At 49.8% G+C, this 21,657-nt stretch overlaps 1 pseudogene; it reads left to right on the top strand.

Moving 5' to 3' along the window:
* The window catches only part of LOC137210721 (voltage-dependent N-type calcium channel subunit alpha-1B-like), a 154,272-nt pseudogene that overhangs the window by 122,807 nt on the left and 9,808 nt on the right, over positions 1–21,657 (top strand).

The following is a 21,657-nucleotide window of genomic DNA, read 5'->3' as shown; positions in this document are numbered from 1 at the left end:
GTTAGGATTAGGGTACGGGTTAGGGTTAGGGTTAGGCTTATGGTACGGGTTAGGGTTAAGGTATGGGTTAGGGTTAGGGTACAGAGTAGGGTTAGGGTACAGGGTAGTGTTAGGTTTAGTGTACAGGATAGGGTCCATCTACATGTTAGGGTTAGGGTACAGGTGAGGGTAAGCTTTAGGGTTGGAGTATGGGTTAGGGATAGGGTATGGGGCAGGGTTAGGGTATTGGTTACTGTTAGGGTAAGGGTTAGGGTTAGGGTTTGGGTATGGGTTAGGGTGCAGGTTAGTGTACAGCTACGTGTTAGGGTTAAGGTATGGGTTAGGGTACTGATTAGTGTTAGGAAATGTGATAGGATTAGAGTACAGGTTAGGGTTAGGGTACAGGTGAGGGTTAGGCTTCAGGTAGGGGTTAGGGTACAGGTTAGGGAATGGTTACCTGTTAGGGTTAGGGTATGTTTTAGGATACGTGCTAGGAATAGGGTACATGTTAGGTTTATGGTACCTGGTAGGGTGAGGGTATGGGTTAGGGTTAGGGTTACGGTATTGGTTAGGGTTTGGGTAGAGCATAGGGTACAGCTATGTGTTATGGCTAGGGTACAGGTTAGGGTATGGGTTAAGGGTTAGGGTTAGGGTTTGGGCACAGGATAGGGTACAGGTTAGGGTATGGCTATGGGTTAGGGTTCAGGTATGGGTTAGGATACGGGTAAGGGTTAGGATATGGGGTAGGGTTAGGGTATGGGTTAGTGTTAGGATATGGGTTAGGATTAGGGTATGGGTTACTGGTAGGGTTAGGGTTAGGGTTAGGCTTTGGGTAGGGCTTAGGGTACAGATTAGGTTATGGTTACATGTTAGGGTTAGGGTACGTGTTAGGTTTAGGGTACGTGTAGTGTTATGGTATGGGTTAGGGTATGGGTTAGGGTTAGGGTAGGGGTTTGCTTTAGCTTACGGGGTAGGGTTAGGGTATGGGTTAGGGTTAGGTTTAGTGTACAGAATAGGGTACACCTATGTGTTAGTGTTAGGGTACAGGTTAGGGTACTGGTTAGGGTTAGGGTACAGTTTATGTACAGCTATGAGTTAGGGTTAGGGTACGGGTTAGGGTATGGGTTAGTGTTAGGTTACGTGTTAGGATTAGGGTATGGGTTAGGGTTAGGTTTAGAGTTAGGGTTAGGCTTTGGGTAGGGATTAGGGTACAGATTAGGGTATAGTTACGTGCTAGGATAAGGGTATGTTTTAGGGTATGTGTTAGGGTTAGCATTAGGGGTTAGGGTACAGGTTAGGGTATGGTTACATGTTAAGATTAGGGTATGTTTTAGGGTACGTGTTAGGGTTAGGGTACGTGTTAGGGTTAGGGTACGTGCTAGGATTAGTGTATGGGGTAGGGTCAGGTTATGGGTTAGTGTTAGGGTTAGGGTTAGGGTACGGTATAGGGTTAGCGTTACGGTACTGGATAGGGTAAAGGTACAGGATACGGTACAGCTACGTGTTATGGTTAGGTTACAGGTTAGGGTACGGTTTAATGATGGAGTACGAGTTAGGGGTAGGGAACAGGTAGGGTTAGGGTTAGGGTACGGGTTAGGTTACAGTTTAATGTACTACTACGGGTTAGGGCTAGTGTCCGGGTTTGAGTACGGGTTAGTGTTAGGATACGACTTAGGATTAGGATACTGATTAGGGTTAGGGTTAGGGTTAGGTTTCAAGTATGGGTTAGGGTATAGGTTAGGATACGACTAAGGATTAGGGTTAGGGTAGGGGTTAGGGTACTTGTTAAGGTTAGCATTCGGGTTAGGCTAAGGGTACCGGTTAGGTTTAGGGTACAGCTACGTGTTATTGTTCGGGTACAGGTTAGAGTACAGGTTAGGGTTAGGGTTTGGATTAGTGTTAGGGTACGGGTTAGGGTTAGGGGTACAGTTTAGTCTACGGGTATGAGTTAGCATTATGTTATGTGTTAGGGTACAGGTTAGTGTCAGAATACGGGTTAGGATAAGGGTACGTGTTAGGCTTAGAGTTAGGGTTAGGGTTCAGGTAGAGGTTAGGGTACAGGTTAGGGTACGGTTATGTTATTAGGGTTAGGGTATGTTTTAGGGTACATGTTGGAGTTAGAGTATGAGTTATGGTTAGGGTACGGGGAAGGTTAGGGTATGGGTTAGTGTACGGGTTAGGGTTAGGGTTAGTGTTAGGATACAGGATAGGTTATAGCTACTGCTTAGGGTTAGGGTACAGGTTAGGGTACTGTTTAGGGTTAGGGTACGGGTTAGGGTACAGAGTAGGTTTAGGGTATGGAGTAGGTTTAGGTTTAGTGTACAGGATAGAGTACACCTACGTGTTAGGGTACAGGTTAGGGTACGGGTTAGGGTTGGAGTACGGGTTAGGTTTAGGGTATGGGTTAGGGATAGGGTACGGGTTCGGGTTAGGGTACGGGTTAGGGTACGGGTTCGGGTTAGGGTACGGGTTAGGGTACGGGTGTGGGTTAGGGTATGATTTAGGGTTAGGGTACAGTTTAGTGTATGGCTACAAGTTAGGGTTAGGGTACAGATTAGGGTACTGGTTAGTGTTAGGATACATGTTAGGATTAGGGTACAGGTTAGGGTTAGGCTACGGTTTAGGATACAGTTTACAGAATGGTTACCTGTTAGGGTTAGGGTATGTTTTATGGTATGTGTTAGGGTTAAGGTATGTGTTAGGATTAGGGTACCTGGTAGGGTTAGTTTACGAGTTAGTGATAGGTTTAGGGTTATGGCACTAATTAGAGTTAGGGTACAGGATAGGATACAGCTATGTGTTATGGTTAGGGTACAGGTTAGGATACAGGTTAAGGTTAGGGTTAGGCTTAGGCTTAGGGTTAGGGTTAGGTTTATGGTACTGCTGAGGGTTAGGTTACAGGATAGTGTAGAGGTATGTGTTACTGTTAGGGTACAGATTAGGGGATGGGTTAGGGTTTGGGTATGGGTTATATTTACGGTATGGGTTAGCATTAGGTTAAGGTGCAAAGTTAGGGTATAGGTTAGGGTTAGGTTTAGGGTTTGGGCATGGGTAGGGTTAGGGTAGAGGTTAGTGTATGGCTACGGGTTAGGGTTAGTGTACGTGTTAGGGTATGGGTTAGTGTTAGGATATGGCTTAGGATTAGTTTACTGGTTAGGGTTAGGGTTAGGGTTTGGGTATGGGTTAGGGTACAGGTTAGGGTACAGCTACGGGTTAGGGTTCGCGTATGGGTTAGGGTTAGTGTTAGTGTTAGGGTTAGGGTTAGGGTACGGGTTAGTGTTAGTATACGGGTTAGGATTAGGGTACATGTACGGGTACGGGTATGGGTTAGGGTTAGGGTTCGGTTAGAGGTTAGGGTACAGTTTAGGGTACGGTAACGTGTTAGGGTTAGGGTATGTTTTAGGGTTAGGGTTAGGGTTAGAGTATGTGTTAGGGTTAGGGTATGGGGAACGGTGAGGGTACAGGTTAGGGTATGGGCTAGGGTTAGGGTACCGGTTAGGGTTTTGGTACAAGTTAGGGTAGAGCTATGTGTTACAGTTAGGGTACAGGTTAGGGTATGGTTTAGGGTTGTGGTATGGATTAGGATTAGGGTACGTGTTAGGGTTAGTTTAAGGGGTTAGGGTTAGGGTTAGGGTTAGGGTACGCTTTAGGTTTAGGGTACACGTTATGGTTAGGTTACAGTTCAGTGTATGGCTATGCGTTAGGGTAGTGTATGGGTTAGGGTATGGTTTAGTGTTAGGATACGGCTTAGATTAAGTACTAGTTAGTAAGGGATAGGGTTAGGGTTTGGGTATGGGTTAGGATACAGGTTAGGGTATGGCTACAGGTTAGGTTTAGGGTATGGGTTAGGGTTACGGCACGGGTTAGTGTTAGAGTATGGGTTAGGTTTAGGATTAGGGTATGGTTTAGGGTTAGGGTGCACTTTAGCGTACGGATACTAGTTAGGGTTAGGGTACGTGTTTGGGTACGGGTTAGTGTTAGGATATGGGTTAGGATTAGGGTATGGGTACAGGTATGGGTTAAGGTTAGGGTACCAGTTAGGGTTAAGATACAGTATTGGGTATAGCTAGGTGTTAGGGTTAGGGTACAGGTTAGGGTACGGGTTAGGATTAGGGTATGGGTTAGGGTTAGGGTACGGGTTAGGTTTAGTGTACGGGGTAGGGTTATGGTATGGGTTAGAGTTAGGTTTAGTGTACAGGATAGGGTACAGCTATGTGTTAGGGTTAGGGTACAGGTTAGGGTACAGGTTCGGGTGGGAGTATGGGTTAGGTTTAGGGTATGGTTTAGGGTTAGCATACGGCGTAGGTTTAGGGTACGGGTTAGGGTATGGGTTAGGTTTAGGGTAGGGGTTAGTGTTAGGATTCAGTTTAATGTATGGCTACGATTTAGGGTTAGGGTATGGGTTAGTGTTAGGTTACGTGTTAGGATTAGGCTACGGGTTAGGGTTAGGTTTAGGATTAGGTTTAGGGTTAGAGTTAGGCTTTGGGTAGGGGTAGGGTACAGGTTAGGGTATGGTTACGTGTTAGGGTATGTTTTAGGGTACGTGTTTGGCTTAGGGTACGTGTTAGGATTAGGGTACAGGCTAGGGTCAGGTTATGGGTTAGTGTTAGGGTTAGAGTTAGGGTACAGGTTAGGGTTAGGGTTAACGTTATGTTACTGGTTAGGGTTAAGGTACAGGATAGGATACAGCTACGTCTTATGGTTAGGTTACAGGTATGGGTACAGGTTAAGGTGGGAGTACGGGTTAGGGTCAGGGTATGAGTAGGGTTAGGGTTAGGGTACGGGTTAGGGTGAGGGTACAGTTTAGTGTACGACTATGGGTTAGCGTTAACGTACGGGTTTGAGTACGGGTTAGTGTTAGGATACAGCTTAGGATTAGGGTACTGATTAGGGTTAGGTTTAGGGTTAGTCTTCGGGTATAGGTTAGGGTACAGGTTAGGTTACAACTAAGGATTAGGGTTAGGGTATGGGTTAGGGTACATGTTAGGGTTAGCTTTCAGGTTAAGGTACTGGTTAGGGTTAGGGTACAGTATAGGGAACAGTTACGTGTTAGTGTTAGGGTACAGGTTAGCGTACAGCTTAGGGTTTGGGTTTGTATTAGTGTTAGGGTACGGGTTAGGGTTAGGGTACAGTTTACTGTACGGCCATGAGTTAGGGTTATGTTACGGGTCAGGGTACAGGTTGGTGTGAGGGTACGGATTCAGATAAGGGTATATGTTAGGGTTAGGGTTAGGTTTAGGGTTAGGGTTCGGGTAGAGGTTAGGGTACAGGTTAGGATACAGTTACGTTTTAGGGTTAGGGTATGTTTTACAGTACGTGTTAGAGTTAGAGTAAATGTTAGGGTTAGGGTACGGGGAAGGGTTAGGGTACGGGTTAAGGTTAGGATTAGGGTTAGTGTACTGGTTAGGGTTAGGGTACAGGATAGGGTAGAGCTAAGTGTTCCTGTTAGTGAACAGGTTAGGGTACGGGTACGGGTTAGGGTTAAGGTTAGCATTAGGTTACGAGTTAGGGTTAGGGTACAGGTTAGTGTTAGGGTTAGGGTTACAGCACGGGCTAGGGTTAGGGTATGGGATAGGGTTAGGGTACGGGTTAGGGTGAGGATTAGGGTTAGGGTACGGTTTAGGCTTAGTGTACAGTTTAGTGTACGGCTATGAGTTAGGATTAGGGTACGGCTTAGTGTACGGGATAGTGTTAGGATATGGGTTAGGATTAGGGTATGGGTTAGGGTATGCCTTAGGGTTAAGTTTAGGCTTCGAGTATGGGTTAGGGTACAGGTTAGTGTATGGTTACGTGTTAGGGTTAGGATATGTTTTAGTGTACATGTTAGGGTTAGTATACATGTTAGGATTATGGTACGGGGCAGGGTTAGGTTACTGATTAGGGTTAGGGTTATGGTACCACTTAGGGTTAGGGTACAGGATAGGGTACAGCTACATGTTAAGGTTAGGGTACAGTTTACAGTATGGGTTAAAGTTGGAGTACAGGTTAGGGTTAGGGTATGAGTTAGGGTTAGGGTACCGTTTAGTGTACACCTATGGCTTAGAGTTAGTGTATGGGTTAGAGTATGGGTTAGTGTTACGATACGGCTTAGGATTAGGGTACAGGTTAGGGTTAGGTTTAGGGTAGGGTTATGCTTTGGGTATGAGATAGGGTACAGGTTAGGGTATGGCTAAGTATTAGGGTTAGGGTATGGGTTAGGATACGTGTTAGTGTTAGCGTTCGGGTTAGGGTTAGTTTACCAGGTAGGGTACCGTTAGAGGTATGGGTACGGGTATGGGTTAGGGTACCAGTTAGGGTTAGGGTACAGGATAGGGTACAGCTACATGTTACATTTAGGGTACAGGTTCGGGTATGGATTAGGGTTAGTGTTTAGATTAGGGTTAGAGTACGGGTTAGGTTTAGGGTACGTGTTAGGGTTAGTGTTAGGGTACATGTTTAGGTTAGGGTACAGTTTACTGTACAGCTGCAAGTTAGGGTTAGGTTATGGAATAGGGTAGAGGTTAGTCTTAGGATACGAGTTAGGATTAGGGTATGGGACAGGGTTAGGGTTAGAGTTAGGGAATGGGTACATTTTAGGGTACAGGCTAGGGTGCGACAATGGGTTAGGGTTAGGGTACGTGTTAAGGTATGGGTTGGTGTTAGTGTACGGGTTAGGGTTAGGGTTAGGGTTAGGTTTGGGTTAGGGTTAGGGTTAAAGAATGGGTACAGTTTAGGGTACATGTTAGGGTACAATAATGGGTTAGGGTTAGGGTATGTGTTAGGGTATGGGTTAGTGTTAGTGTATGTGTTAGGATTAGGATATGGGTTAGGGTAAGGGTTAGCATAAGGGTTAGGGTTAGGGAACGGGTATGGTTTAGGGTACAGGTTAGGGTATGACAATGGGTTAGGTTTAGGGTACATGTTAGGGTGCGGGTTAGTGTTAGTGTGTGGGTTAGGATTAGGGTACGGGTTAGGGTAAGGCTTAGGGTAAAGTTTAGGGTTAGGGTTAGGGTTAGGGCTTGGGTTAGGGAACGGGTATAGTTTAGGGTACAGGTTAGGGTATGGCAACGGGTTAGTGTTAGTGTAAGGGTTAGGGTTAGGGTATGGGTTAAGGTTCAGGTTAGGTTACGTGTTAGGGTTAATGTACAGTTTAGTGTACGGCTGCAGGTTAGTGTTAGTGTATGGTTTAGGATACGGGTTAGTGTTAGGATATGGTTTAGAATTAGGGTACTGGTTCGTGTAAGGGTTAGGGTTAGGGTTTGGATATGGGTTAGGGTACAGGTTAGGGTACAGCTATGGGTTAGGTTTAGGGTATGGATTAGTGTTAGGGATAGGGTTAGGATACCTTTTAAGGTTTGCGTACGTGGTAGGGTTAGGGTATGGGTTAGGGTTAGGTTTAGGGTTATGGTACGGTTTAGGGTTAGGGTACATTTTAGTGTACGGATACTAGTTAGGGTTAGTTTATGGGTTAGTGTTAAGATACGGGTTTGGATTATGGTACAGGTTAGGGTTAGGTTATAGTTCAGTGTACGGATACAAATTAGGGTTTGGGTACGTGTTAGGGTGTGGGTTAGTGTCAGGATACGGGTTAGAATTAGAGTATGGGTATGGGTACAGGTTAGGGTTAGGGTTACGGTATCTGTTAGGGTTAGGATACAGGTTAGGGTATAGCTACGTGTTACTGTTAGAATACAGGGTAGGGTAGGGTACGGGTTAGGGTTAGGTTACGGGTTAGGGCTAGTGTGTGGGCTAGGGTTAGGGTATGGGTTAGGGTTAGTGTACAGAATAGGGTACAGCTAGGTGTTAGGGTTAGGGTACATGTTAGGTTATGGGTTAGGGTTGGAGTACGTGTTCTGTTTAGGGTATGGGTTAGGGATAGGGAATAGGGTAGTGTTAGGGGATGGGTTAGGTTTAATGTACGGGTTAAGTTTAGGGTGCAGTTTAGTGTACAGCTAAGAATTAGCATTAGGGTAGCTGTTAGCGTACAAGTTAGTGTTAGGATACGGTTTAGGATTAGGGTACGGGTTAGGGTATGGTTTAGGGTTAGGGTTAGACTTCAGGCAGGGAATAGGGTATAGGTTAGGGTATCGTTCCGTGTTAGGGTTAAGATATGTTTTAGGGTGCATGTTAGGGTTAGGCTATGTGTTAGGATTAGGTTACGGGGAAGGGTTACGGTACGGCTTAGAGTTTGGGTTAGGGTTATGGTACTGGTTAGTGTTAGGGTACAGGATAGGGTATAGCTACGTGTGATGGTTAGGGTACAGGTTAGGGTACGGTTTAAGGTTGGAGAACGTGTTAGATTTAGGGTATGGGTTAGGGTTAGGGTACGAGTTAGGGTTAGGGTACCATTTAATGTATGTTTAGTTAGGGTTAGTGTATGGGTTAAAGTACAGGTTAGTGTTAGGATACGGTTTAGGATTAGGGTACTGGTTAGGGTTAAGATTAGGGTTAGTGTTAGGATTCGGGTATGGGTTAGGGTACAGGTTAGGGTATAGCTAAGGATTAGGGTTAGGGTATGGTTTAGGGTACGTGTTAGGGTTAGCATTGGGTTAGGGTTAGGGTACGGGGAACAGTACGGGTATGGGGTAGGTTTAGGGTTAGGGTTAGAGTTAGGTTTCGGGTAGAGTTTAGGGTACAGGTTAGGGTATGGTTTCGTGTTAGGGTTAAGGTATGTTTTAGGGTATGTGTTAGGGTTAGAGTACGTGTTAGGGTTAGGTTACAGGGAAGGGTTAGGGTAGAGGTACAGGGTTGGCTTAGGGTTAGGGTACCCATTAGGGTTAGTGTATAGGATAGTGTAAAGCTACGTGTTACTGTTAGGATACAGGTTAGGATACGGGTTAGGGTTAGGGTATGGGCTAGGTTTACAGTACGGTTTAGCATTAGGGTATGGGGTAGGGTTAGGGTACATGTTAGGGTTAGGGTTAGGACACAGGTTAGGGTTAGTGTGCAGTTTAGCGTATGGCTATGGGTTAGGGTTAATATATGTGTTAGGGTACAGGTTAGTATTAGGACATGGCTTAGGATTAGGGTACTGGTTAGGGTAAGGGTTAGGGCTAGGGTTTTTGTACGGGTTAGGGTACAGGTTAGGGTATGGCTACGGGTTAGGGTTAGCTTTAGGGTTAGGGTACGGTTTAGGGTTAGGGTACAGCTGAGCATACAGATACTAGTTAGGGTTAGGGTACGGTTTAGGGTATGGTTTAGTGTTAGGATACGGGTTAGGATTAGGGTACATTTTAGGGTTAGGGTCCAGTTCAGTGTATGGATACGAATTAGGGTTAGGGTACGTGTTTGGGTAAGATTTAGTGTTAGGATATGGGTTAGGATTAGGGTACAGTTACGGGTACAGTTACGGGTATGGGTTAGGGTACCGGTTAGGGTTAGGATACGGGATAGGTTATAGCTATATGTTAGGGTTAGGGTACAGGTTAGTGTACGGGTTAGGGTTAGTGTTAGGGTATGGGGTAGTGTTAGGGCACGTGTTAGTGTTAGGCTTAGTGTACAGGATAGGGTACAGCTATGTGTTAGGGTTAGGGTACAGGTTAGGGTATGTGTTAAAGTTGGAGTACGTGTTAGGGATAGTGTATAGGTTAGGGATAGGGTATGCGGTAGGGTTAGGGTACGGGTTAGGGTTAGGGTACGTGTCAGGGTACATGTAAGGGTACGGCTATGGGTTAGGGTTAGTGTTCGGGTAGAGGTTAGGGTACAGGTTAGGGTACGGTTACGTGTTAGGTTTAGGGTATGTTTTAGGGTACATGTTAGAGTTACAGTACATGTTAGGGTTAGGGTACAGGGAAGGGTTAGGGTATGGGTTAGGGTATGGGTATGGGTTAGGGTTAGGATACAGGTTAGGGTTAGATTATGGGATAGGGTTAGGGCACGGGTTAGTGTTAGGATACGGGTTATGATTAGGGTACGGGTTAGGGTTAGGATTAGGGTTAGGGTTAGCGTTTGGGTAGAGGTTAAGCTAGAGGTTAGGGTATGGTTACATATTAGGTTTAGGGTATGTTTTAGGGTAGGTGTTAGGGTTAGAGTACGTGTTAGGTTTAGAGCGCAGGGAAGGGTTAGGGTACTGCTTACGGTTAGGGTTATCGTTAGGGTATTGGATAGGGTTAGGGTACAGGTTAGGGTAGAGCTATGTGTTACAGTTAGGGTACAGGTTAGGGTACGGGTTAGGGTTGGGGTATGGTTTAGGGTTAGGCTACTTGTTAGGGTTAGGATACAGGTTAGGGTTAGGGTTAGGTTTAGGATACAGGTTAGGGTACAGTTTATTGTACGTCTACGAGTTAGGGTTAGGGTATGTGTTAGTGTTAGGATATGGGTTAGGGTTATGGTATGGGTTAGGTTTAGGGTACGGGTTAGGGTTAGCGTTAGATTTCAGGTTAGGATTAGGGTATAGTTTAGTGTACGGCTACGGGTTAGGTTTAGGGTATGGATTAGGGTTAAGTTTAGGGTACGTGTTAGGGCTAGGGTACAGTTTAGGGTGCGGAGGAAGGGTGTCCTGAAGGGAGTGGCTTGGGATCAGGAGGCAGTGGAGACTGTGTTTCGTGGGAGAGGCTTGCACACCTGTGACATTTCGTCCTCGGGGTCAGCACGGCATCACGGATCCACCATCTGTCCATTTGTATGTTCCTTCTTCGCTCACTCATTCCCTGCTCATTCATTCATTCACCCTCTTGATCCGTGACTTGAGGAGTTATTAAGGGTGTACTCTCTGCAGCAAAACACACGACGCAGAGGGCCTGAGAGATCTGGCCATTAGTAAGACTCAGGCCTGCTCAGCGCGTCACTCACGGTGCACCCGGGAGTGAACTGTGCACCAGGGCGGGGGCTCCAGGGGGACAAGAAGACCATGGAACTGGGGTGCCGCCGCTTCCCGCCTGCTCTCCCTCAGGCTCCCTGGCCTTCCCTCATCCCTGTGGCACAGCTCTGTGTTTGGTCACCCTTTGTGTGGTAGAGGCCTGGAGGAGATGTTCAGCGTCCTCATGGGAGGATCCTGCTGCCACAGAGCACCTGGGACTCTGAATCCATGTTCACCAAGGGGAATACTCTGGAACTTTCTAACTCTCCAGGCCCCAAAAGCCTGGGAGCTTGGCTGGGCTCCTGTACCCACTTATGCAGTCTCCCTGGATCCCCCATCCCATCACAGTGAAGATCCAGAAGGCCTTATGTGAGGCCCTTTCCAGTGTGGGCAGCACCAGGGCCCTGGGGTCTTCCAGGCTCAGAGCATCTCTGAGTGTGTTCCAGTGTAGTGAGAAATTGACAGTTTTCACACAGTGTAGAACAAGCCTGGCTGTTATTTATGGTTTGTGTTGTATGTGATTTTTCATGGTCTTGGAGAGTCCTGTCATTTTTTTGATGCATCAGCACATTTGCCCACAGCACATGCTTGAGTCCACAGGCTCAGGGGTATTCCTGGGTTCTCTGGTCAGGAAGGCCCAGTCAGACTGGAGGGGAGACTGACCACACCCAAGGCCTGGTCCTTGTCAGGCAGAGGGCAGGAGAGAGTCCAGTTGAGGCAGGATTGAGGCTCATTCCAGGAGGGTCATCCTGACTGTGGTCTAAAGAGATGCTGCTGCTTCTGAGCATATTTTTTTCTAGAGGAGAAAAACAGAGATGTTGTAGAGAGCATGACTTGGACTAACAGGCAAAGGCAAGTCAGTGCAGGCCTGCGAGAGGGGGATAATGTCTCCCAGATCTTTATGGACTGTAGACCTAGCACCTCCCCAATCAGCCCCAGGTGGAGCAGAATTAAGACATACAAGAAGTGGACTTGGGTCAGACTGCAGCTTTGTGATTGTGCACAGAGACGGCTGACTGTTTCCCAAATCCAGGGTTCTAGAACTGGGGCCTCTGGAAGGCATAGGCATTCAGGAATATGGTGAAGTGCTTATGGAAGAGTAGATAGCAAAATGTAAGCCTCAGCCCAGAGCAAGATACCATGCAAGATAACACAAGACCCCCAGTCCAGAAGTAGCACAGACATGACCTGCAACTGACACTCAGACTTGCTTCTCCCACGAGCGGCTGAGGCAGCAGAAGGCTCGGCTGAGGCAGCTGAGCAGGCTGGGTCTGTACCCCATGACTGGCAGGGCAGAGCGTGCTTGAGCCTTCAACTAGCCTCTGTGACAGATGCAGGGCCGTGACCATCTTTATTTCCCAGGGACCATCTGCTGTCTCCTCATTCTTGGGGAGGCTGAAACAAAAACAAACTTTATGAAATTACCTGAGCTTTTGTGTGTATGTGTGTGTATTACGTGAGTGTGCACAAGCATGTGCATGTTTGTGCTGTCTGCGCACAGGTCTGTGTACACCTGAGTGCATGTGAGTGTGTTTACGTGCAGGCAGGCACATATGTGTGTATGCACGTGTTTTTGCATGTGCAGCACGTGTGATTGTGTGCATGTGACTGCAGTGCATCTTTGCATGTGTGTGTGTACATGTGTGTGAATGCAGGTATGCTTGGGCATGTACGTGCACATGTGTGTGTACGCATGCATGCTGTGGGGGGATGAGGAAGGCATGGAGTTGTTGCTTTCTGGTGCCACCTTCCCCCACCCTCCCTTTTGCTGTTGCCTCAGTGCTGTGTGGTGAAGTGTAGAGACTCAAAAGGAGGATCACTACCCCCTACTGTGAGCGATCTGTCTGCTCATCCTCATGGTCACCCATCTGTCCAGTAAACATCCCTGAGCCTGTGTCATGTGCTGGGGCCTGGGGTCCACAGTGAAGCAGGCGTGTGCTCTCAGCTCTGCTCGGCCCAGCCGGGCATGGGGCAGAGGAGCTGCAGGCCAGGTGTGTCTGCGGAGGGAGAGGTTACCTCTGGCTGGTAAGTCAGCGGAGGTGGCAGCTGAGCTGAACTGAAGGAGCGGGGTGGACGGAGCTCGCTCTAGAGGAGGGTGGGGGCAGGAGGCAGGGGAAGGGGCTGGGTGCCTGGCTCGCAGGGAGGACGCATCACAGAGGGGCTGCAAGGGTGGCCAAACAGCTAGCTTTGACTTCGTTTTATACACAGAGAGAACAACTTTGGAACCAGAGTGACAGGATCAGGCCCACACTTTTCCTCTGGTGGCGGCTGAGGGGTTTGATGGCAGAAGAGAGAAGATGGGCCGAGGAACAGTGGTGATGGTAGGGGCTGTGCCTCTGCCAGGCTTCCAGCCTCTTTGTGGTGGTCCCTTGGGTCCACAAGGTTAGCAAGCACCTTGCGTGAGGCCGGAATGGGGCTTCCTCTTCATTCCCTCTTTCCCAGAAGTAAACGCAACACAGTTTGGAGTTGATGAGACTGAGGGGGCCATCTTGCGGGAAAGGCAAGCATCAGCATTGGCTGGGGTGCCCGCCCGGGGACAAGGGGAACGCTGAGCCAGACTTGCAGACCCCAGGGAAGGACACAGTGTGCTCAGAGAGGCAGGGAGAGTCAGGAGAGCCAGGTGTGCAGAGAAGGCTCAGCCGAGGGGGCCCTGGGGGCTCAGGCACTCAGGGAGTGAGGGGAGGGGCGGCCAGACAGCCGTGAACGAGGCCCAGGGGTGCTGTGTGCAGGGCGGACACACAGGGCCCGAGGCTGTTCTGTAGGGAAGGTCTCCCAGCTGCAGTGGGCTCTGGAAATTGTCTGCGGGTTGCCGCGCCTCCTGGGTCTCTCCGGCCCAGGCCTCAGCCGGGAGCTGCCTGTCCAGCCTGCCCCGGCTCCACCTCCAGACTGCACAAGGCTGGGCGGGTGGGACGGGCTCCTCGTGCCTCGGTTGCCATGACCTGTGACGTTTCCTTTCCAGTTGCCAGATTCATTAGAAGGTTATGTAGTTTGTTGCGTTGTATTGCGCCGCCCGTTGGCTTAGGGAAGAACTGCCCTTGTAGGTTGGCCTGCCAGGTGTGCTACTTCAGAGCCTCCATCTGACATACTCTTCCCGGCCCAAAATGCAAACACAGCACACACTCCCTGTCTGGTCTGGGAATGATGACACCTCACCTCTCGCCCCTCCTGCCCTGTCCTGCCCGCACTCCAACCTCCTGGACACTTCGGTTCCCCATCTAACTCCCGACCCCTCCAGCTGGCTGGGGACAGGCAGCCTCATGAGACAGTGCACACAAAGTTTTCTGGCCGGGCCTTGAGGACGGGGACCAGGTCCCACCTGTGCCAAGGAAGCAGGCGTCTCACCCAGATTTGCCTCCGGGCTCTTGAAGGTGGACTGAAGGTCAGACAGTCCAGAGGCCAAGGGCCCCAGAGGAGGAGGGTGTGGGCCCGTGTAGACCAGGAGCAGCTGCCCCTCTGGTCAGGAGAGTCCAACAGCCCAGGGCTTTCTGGTTCCTGGGGGGAGGAGAGGGCAGAGGCAGTGGGGACCGAAAGACAGGTCCTGTTTCACCTCTGGATGGATCCACTTAGCTGAGCCCAGGAGCCCTGGGTGGAGGGCCAGACCCTGGGGTGTATCCACCTGCCAGGAGAAGGCTGTCCCCCTTCTCTCTTCAGTGGCCTGAACCCACCTGTGTCTCTGGGAGCCCAAGCAGGTCTCGTAGGCAGCCACCCCGGGGGTGGAGGTGAGGCTTCAGGACTGGTGGCCCATCTGCCTCGGAGGAGACACAGTCAACAACCCCTGGACACCTCCCTGAGTCTGGAGCCTTATCCCTTATGTTGGTCCCAGCCCTTCCTGGCGTGCTGTCAGGAGGGTACAAGAGTGGCACCAAGCCACATCTCACCCCAGCTGCCCCCCCCGGCCCCTCTTCAGTCTCCCGTTTCCCACCCAGCCCTGACCCAGCAGCAGCCCTGCCCCGGGCCAGCCTCAGGTGTCTCTGGGCCTGGAGCTTGCCTTGCCCCTGTGGACTTCGTCTCTAGAGCCTCGGGGCTCCCTGCAGAACAGCGTGGCTCTCGCTCTAGTTTTCTGGCCTGCTTTAGACTTTTCTCCACTTTTTAAGCCTCTTGGCTAACTTGGAAGAAAATTGAGCATGAATTGGCTCATCAGGCAAGCTGATGTTCCTGCTGTGGATCTCCAGCCGGCCTTGTTGGTCAGTTAACTCTATCAGCTGCCCTGGCATGGTGAAACAGCTCTTTTCCAATTTGGCATTATCCGTGGCTTCTGAAAGTGTAAAATCAGAGTTGACAACCCAAAGCCGCCCCGATGCAGCCTGTCATTCCCTCCATGTTCATTAGCTCAGATGCCCCCCGCCCGCTCCCTGCGTGGGACCAGAGTGTGGAGGTGAGGCTGGGGGCAAGGAGGGGATCGAGCCCAGCAGAGAAATCCCTCATTTTACCTGTTTTGACTTTTGGCGTTTAATCCGACACTGGTTAACTGGGTCTGTTTTCTTGTCTGCTTCCTCCCCCTTCCCTCCTGCTGCGCCCCTCCCGTGGACCCCACTCTGCCTCTGTCCTGTGGGCTGGGCCTCCAGTGGGCGCATCAGTTACAATGATATGTTTGAGATGCTGAAACACATGTCCCCGCCCCTGGGGCTGGGGAAGAAATGCCCTGCTCTAGTTGCATACGAGGTAGACCCCACGCCCACACCCTGCAGGCTGTCTGTGCTGCGGCCGGGCTCCTGTGTCTCTTCTGGGACTTGTCCATCTGTTTGTCTGCTGCTGTGCTGTCTCACTGTTTCTTTCTTTTCTCTGCCCCTACCATCTCTGCTTCCTTCCCAAACAAAGGGAAGCAGACACCACGAGGTGTCTCTGCACTGGCCCCTTGTCCCCCAGGGCTGCTCCTCTGAGCCCCCGGGGAGGCTCAGGAACATGGAGCAGGAGCCCACCATCTGCCTCTTCTCCTTCCCTTCTCTTCCCTAGAAAGGAGGGGACAGACCAGCTTTTTTGACAGAGCCTGTTTTTGTTCTGAGCTCAGGACCACACTCTGCTCCTCTGTCCCCTAAGCCCCTGATGTGGGTGGAGTTGTCTAGCCCTGAGGGTCTGACCCTGGGGGAGCAGCGGCCTGCAAGGCCTCTGCAGGGTGCACCTGAGGAGCCCGCCCCCAGCCCCACATGTGCAGAACTTCCCGGGCTGGGGAGGGAGTGTTTTCTCTAGGGCTTCATGGGTTCATGGAGCCTTAAGAAGGAAGGGTGCTGGAGAGAGGCATCCTGACTTCATTCCTGGGGCTCCAGAGGGCCCTGCAGGATGAGAACAGCCTCTGGGGCCTGGGTGGTCCCATGTCCCTTCCACCCTGCTGCTGAGGGCCCAGCAGGCTGAGCTGCAAGGAGGGGGGTAAACTGAGGACACCGCCAGGCCTCTCTCCCGAGTGGGCGAGCAGGCCACATGGCCCCATCCGCAAGCCTGCTCCCACCTGCACCTGCATCCTCCGTCACCCGCTTGGTGAGTAAGCACCTTCCATCCCTCCAGCACTCCACCCTCTCAAGAGCCCTCCTGCAGCCCTCAGTGCTCCCGAAACTCAGCCAGCATGTGTCTGGGGCCTGACTGCTGTCTGCCTCTCTGAGCAGGCTTCCCACCAGAGCTTTCATCTTTCTGATTCTGTTCACGCTGTCTGTCTCTGTGCTCCGATTCTGGGCTTGCATCTATCCCCTGGCTCAGCACAGCCTCTAGGAGCTAAGTGGCTCCTCCAGGCGATATGCAGACGTCTTCCTTGGTCCTCCCCTGCCCGACATGTGAGTCGAGCCTGCCTGGAGGCCCTGCATGAAAGGCTGTAGCTTCGTCCCCAAGGAGAGCTGTGTCCACACTGACACCTGGGGCCAGGGTGGGCAGCCAGGGCTGTGACGGGGTAGCCTTTGGAGTTCCTCCCCAGGTGTGCTGGCTAACTCCAAGGTTCTGGCAGTGAAGAGACCAGGTGAGGCCTCATGGTGGGTGGAAGTGGATGGGCTTGGTGAGCTGGGGAGGGTCCAGGAGATGCACAGAGCGCCATGTCCAAGAGGGTCTAGGCCCAGGCAGAGACTCCTGTCTGTTTGCCCTGGTCTTGCCCCTCTGCTGCTCCCTGAGATTCCTGGCTCTCTGGGGCCTGGGCAGGCAGAAGGGGTCTGGTAAAGGTGCCCCGGACGGAGCTCTCCTCTCTTGGAAAACACCTGCTTGCCCCTCCTTCCCGCTGGCCCCTGACTCCCTGACTCTCCCCTGGCATGGAACCCCTCTGCCTCTCCCACTGCCATCGGTGCTGGTCTGCAGGGACACCATGCTCTGGGAAGCTGTGTGTGTCACACAGGTGACCAGGAAGGTCCTAGGACCATGATTGGAGGTACTAAGTGGGGCTTTGCCAGCATTAGGGGACAGAGTCTGGGCTCGTGTCTCTAGCCACCTGCCCTCCATCAGGCTGAAGACTGGATTTGGTGCCAGGATGCTGGGGGCAGGCCTGGGGGCAGAGTGGCCCTACCCAGAGAAGGGACAGAGAGGCTGCCCTGTCACAGGGTGCAGGCTTGGCAGAGGGCAGGCAGACCCCAGGGAGGGGCCCTGTGCCCCCACCTTTAGCTCCCATCCTGGATGGGAGAGGACAGGGGGCTCACGGTGCCCTGAGGGCTCTACTTGGCAGGTGAGGTGGCCCCCCGATGCTCAGGATGTTCCAGACACACCTGAGACCCTTTTCCTCCTGGAGATCGCATTAAGTTCTCAGAGCCTCAGGGACACACCTGTCTCCAGCTGCTCTGTCCTGGAAAATGGAAGAGAGGAAAGGGGGCTGTTCTCTTGATGGGGAAACAGGGAGCAAGCTTGCAGGGCTCCCAGTCTGGTCCGAGCACTTGTGTTCCTGTGGGATGGCCCTGGGTCCCCAGGCAGCTGGCTGAGCCTGAGGCCCTGTTCAGTCACATCTGTTTGGGTCCTTCCCCTTGGAAGGAGCTGCTCTCTAAGGCTTCCCTTGCTGCCTTGGGCTGGTGGCATCAAGCATCTGTTCCTGGCCCCCTAGCTGGGTGGTGAGAGGCAGAGGCCTTCCCGGGGCTGCGGGTCTCCTCATTGGGAGCTGACCTCTGAGCCTGTGGTCTTGGCTGCCCCACCCCTCGTCCAATGCTCCTGTCTGTGGGCTGCCTCTGGCATCCTGCAGCCAGCTCAGACCCCTCTTCAGCCTAGGCCACACACTTGTTCTGTCATGGGCAGTGGGCAAGGGCCCCTCTGGCTGAGACATGCCTGTTTTTTCAGAGGGATCCAGGCTTATGGCCTGGCCCCATTGTACAAGATGTACCTGGACTTCTACTTTTCTGCAGCCAAGGGAACCCTCAGTTCAGATGAGGGTGGGGGTCCAGGGGTAGTGTGAATGCTGGCAAAACTCCCATCCATCCAACCTCTCTTGGTCCTGGGCACCTGCAGGAACCACCTCTGGGAGGCCAGCCCAGCCTCCAGGGCCCTCGAGCACTGTGTAGCCCTGTGGCGGGGGGACCCTGGGAGGCCTGCCCCTGACCTGCCCCCCTTGTCCCCAGCGCCTGGTTCATATGAACATGCCCATCTCCAACGAGGACATGACTGTCCACTTCACGTTCACGCTGATGGTCCTCATCCGGACCGCACTGGAGATCAAGCTGGCTCCAGGTGAGCAAGCCAGCCTTGAGGGAGGGCACAAAGCCAGGGCTGTGTGACCGCCCCAAGAGCCACCCCAGGCAGCTGTGCAGGGGTGGGAGGAGGGGCCTGTCTGGACTGGATGGAGAACAACTGCCCCTGGTACCTCTGTCAGACTGACCTTGTCCCCCGAAACCATCCTGCACGTTAGTGCTGCAGTGATCCCATTTTCACGTGAGGAAGCTGAGGTGGAGTGAAATTGAATGACTCCAGATTTCCCAGAGTTCTGCAGTGTTGGAGCCAGCGTCATATGAGCCAGTACCCCTTATGGGGTGAATAGTCTGCCCCTTCCCCATAGTGAGCCCAGTTCCCCCATCAGGCCCTCACCAGAGTTACTGGTAGAACGACACAGCCTGAGCCAAATCAAGAAGGAAATGAATCTCCCACTTCTCCCCTCCCCACCGCATGTGATGACAGCTTCCCCTTCGCAGAGAAAATGAGTCACCAGAGGGGCCTTCCCCCCACATGGCCTTCCTCCCTGCATCCATGCCCTTGAGCTCCGCCCTCTCTTGTGTAACAGATGAGGAGAGCCCAGTCCTCCCGCTTGCACACTCTGCCCTGTTTTCATCACCTACCCAAGGATGTCATGACAGAAATTCTGTATTCTATTTCTTGCCCTGTCAACTTTCTCTCTCTGCTGGATTATTTCTATCAATATGTAAATGTGCTGTTATTTTCCCTATTTTTAAAAAGTTTCTCTCTTCCCCCTCCATCGACTTCTCTCTTTTTCTTCTCTCCTTCTTAGCCACAGGAGACACAGGTCTGCATTGTCTCTGATTTCTCCTTTCCTAGTCTGCAGTCCACGTTTCACAGTGCAAAGCTTTGCTGGAACTGCTCTTGTCAAGCTCCGCAGGGACCTCCCCTTCTCAGCCCTTGCCTTAAGGACCTGTCCACAGCCTTTCTGCAGTTGTGACTCCCTTCTGTGTGACACCTCTTTTTCTGGCTTCTCCCAACCTCTGAAGGTCACTGTGTGCCTCAGGCATACATTCTCACCTTTTCCCATGGCTTTCAATGTTGTGAATTCCAATTTTGTATTTTTAGTTCAGACCTGCTCCTACACCCCAGGCTTATATACCCCACAAATTATTCACCGTCTGTACTTGGAGGCCCAGTGAGCATCCAGAGTTCACGTGCTGACCCTTCAGTTCCAGATACTCCCCAGATTCCTCCCTGTCTCCATCAGTGGAAACTGCTGTTAGAGTTGCTCATGCCAAAACCTTTGCAGTCATTTTTATGTTCTACTTTTTTTTCTTACCCTACTTCTGATCCATATCTGAACCCTTGTAATATCTTCTGACTCCACCTTCAAAATACACTCAGAATATGATCACTTGTCTAACCTTTCCTACTGCCACCTCCTGGTCCAAGTCACTCTTGTTCTTCTTGACTGCATTGTTGCAGTAACCTTCTAACTGGTCTGCTTCTGCCCTTGCCTCTTTCAGTCTACCTTCAACACAACAGCCAGAATGATCACGTTAAAAATCAAACCAGTAAAATTATTAAACCTCTAGCTAGCCTGATCGTGAAAAATAGATAAAAATAACCAATATAAGGAACGAAAGAGGGAATATCACTGTAGATCCTGCTGACATTAAATGGATAACAAGGAAATTTTGTAAACAACTTTATGTCAATAACTTCAGTAACTTAAATGAAATGGAAAAATTCCTTGACACAAACTATGAGGCTCATTCAAAAATAGATAACCTGAAAAAAAAGGAAATAGACAACCTTAGTAATACTGTATATATTAAATAAATTAAATTCATAGTTAAAAATCTTCCAACAAAGAAAATCATGGGCCCGATTTGTTCCGTTGATGAAGTCAACCAAACGTTTAAGCAGGAAATAATTCTATACAAAGTCCTCTAGACAGTAGAAAAAGAGAAGGTGTTTCCCAATTTATTTTACGAGGCCAGCATTACTCTGATACCAAAACTAGACAGAGACATTACAAGCAAAACAATTACAGACCAACATTCCTCATGAATACGAACAATAAAATTTTCAACACAACTTTAGCAAACTGAACATGGTGATTAAAGTAGGGTTTATCCCAGGAATGAAAAATGCAAGGTGGGTTCGAGTTTAAAAATCAATCAAGGGCTTCCCTGGTGGCGCAGTGGTTGAAAGTCCACCTGCTGATGCAGGGGACATGGGTTCGTGCCCCAGTCCGGGAAGATCCCGCAGGCCGCGGAGCGGCTGGGCCCGTGAGCCATGGCCGCTGAGCCTGAGCGTCTGGAGCCTGTGCTCCGCAACGGGAGAGGCCACAACAGTGAGAGGACCACGTACTGCAAAATAAAATAAAATAAAATAAAAAATCAATCAATATAACAATATATAAAGGAGGAAAAACTATATGATTATCTCAATAGATGCAGAAAAATCTTTGACAAAATTCAACATCCATTTATGATACATAAATTCTATATAAACTAGAAATTAAAGCAAACTTCCTCAATCTGATCAAGGATATCTATGATAAACCTACAGCTAATGACATGCTTAACAAAGAAAGCCTGGCTCCTTTCCCCCTAAGATCAGTAACAAGGCAAGGATGTCTCCTGTCACCATTTTTGTTCAATATCATACTTGAGGTTCTAGCCATTGTAACAAATCAAGAAAAAGAAATAAGAGGTGTACCAATTGGAAATAAATAAATAAAATTGTCTCTATTCATGATTGACATGATTATCTATACAAAGAATCTTAAAGAATCAAATAAAAAGTTAATAAAACCAAAGCATCTACAAGCCTAGGAATACCAATGATTGCTGGGAACCACCAGAAGCTAGGAAGAGACAAGAAGCATTCTTCATTAGAGCCTTTCAAGGGATCACAACCTTGTCAATACCTTGATTTTGAGCTTCTGGCCTCCAGAACTGAGACAATATATTTCTGCTGTTTAAAGCTGTAAGAAGAAGTTACTAAAACTAATACCTGAGTATAGCAAGGTCAGTATATGAAAAGCAAATGTATTTCTACAGATTAGCAATTAACAATTGAAATTGAAAAAGTTCCATTAAAATTGCACCAAAAAAATCAAATAACTGGCTAACTCTAAAAATATATATGCTAGAGTGTATGCTGCAAATTTCAGAATATTGACCAAGGAATCTTCCTTAATAAATAAACCAAGCACTATATCATGTTCATGCATTGGAAGACTCAATATTGTTAGTTCTCCTCATATTGATCAATAGGCTCAGTGTTATGCCAATCAAAATCCCAACAGGATTTCTGGGTTGAAATTTATA

The sequence above is a fragment of the Pseudorca crassidens genome, chromosome 17, assembly GCF_039906515.1.
Source record: "Pseudorca crassidens isolate mPseCra1 chromosome 17, mPseCra1.hap1, whole genome shotgun sequence".
Lineage (NCBI taxonomy): Eukaryota > Metazoa > Chordata > Mammalia > Artiodactyla > Delphinidae > Pseudorca > Pseudorca crassidens.
The sequence above is the reverse complement of the archived record's forward strand: the minus strand, read 5'-3'. Positions and strand labels throughout refer to the sequence as shown.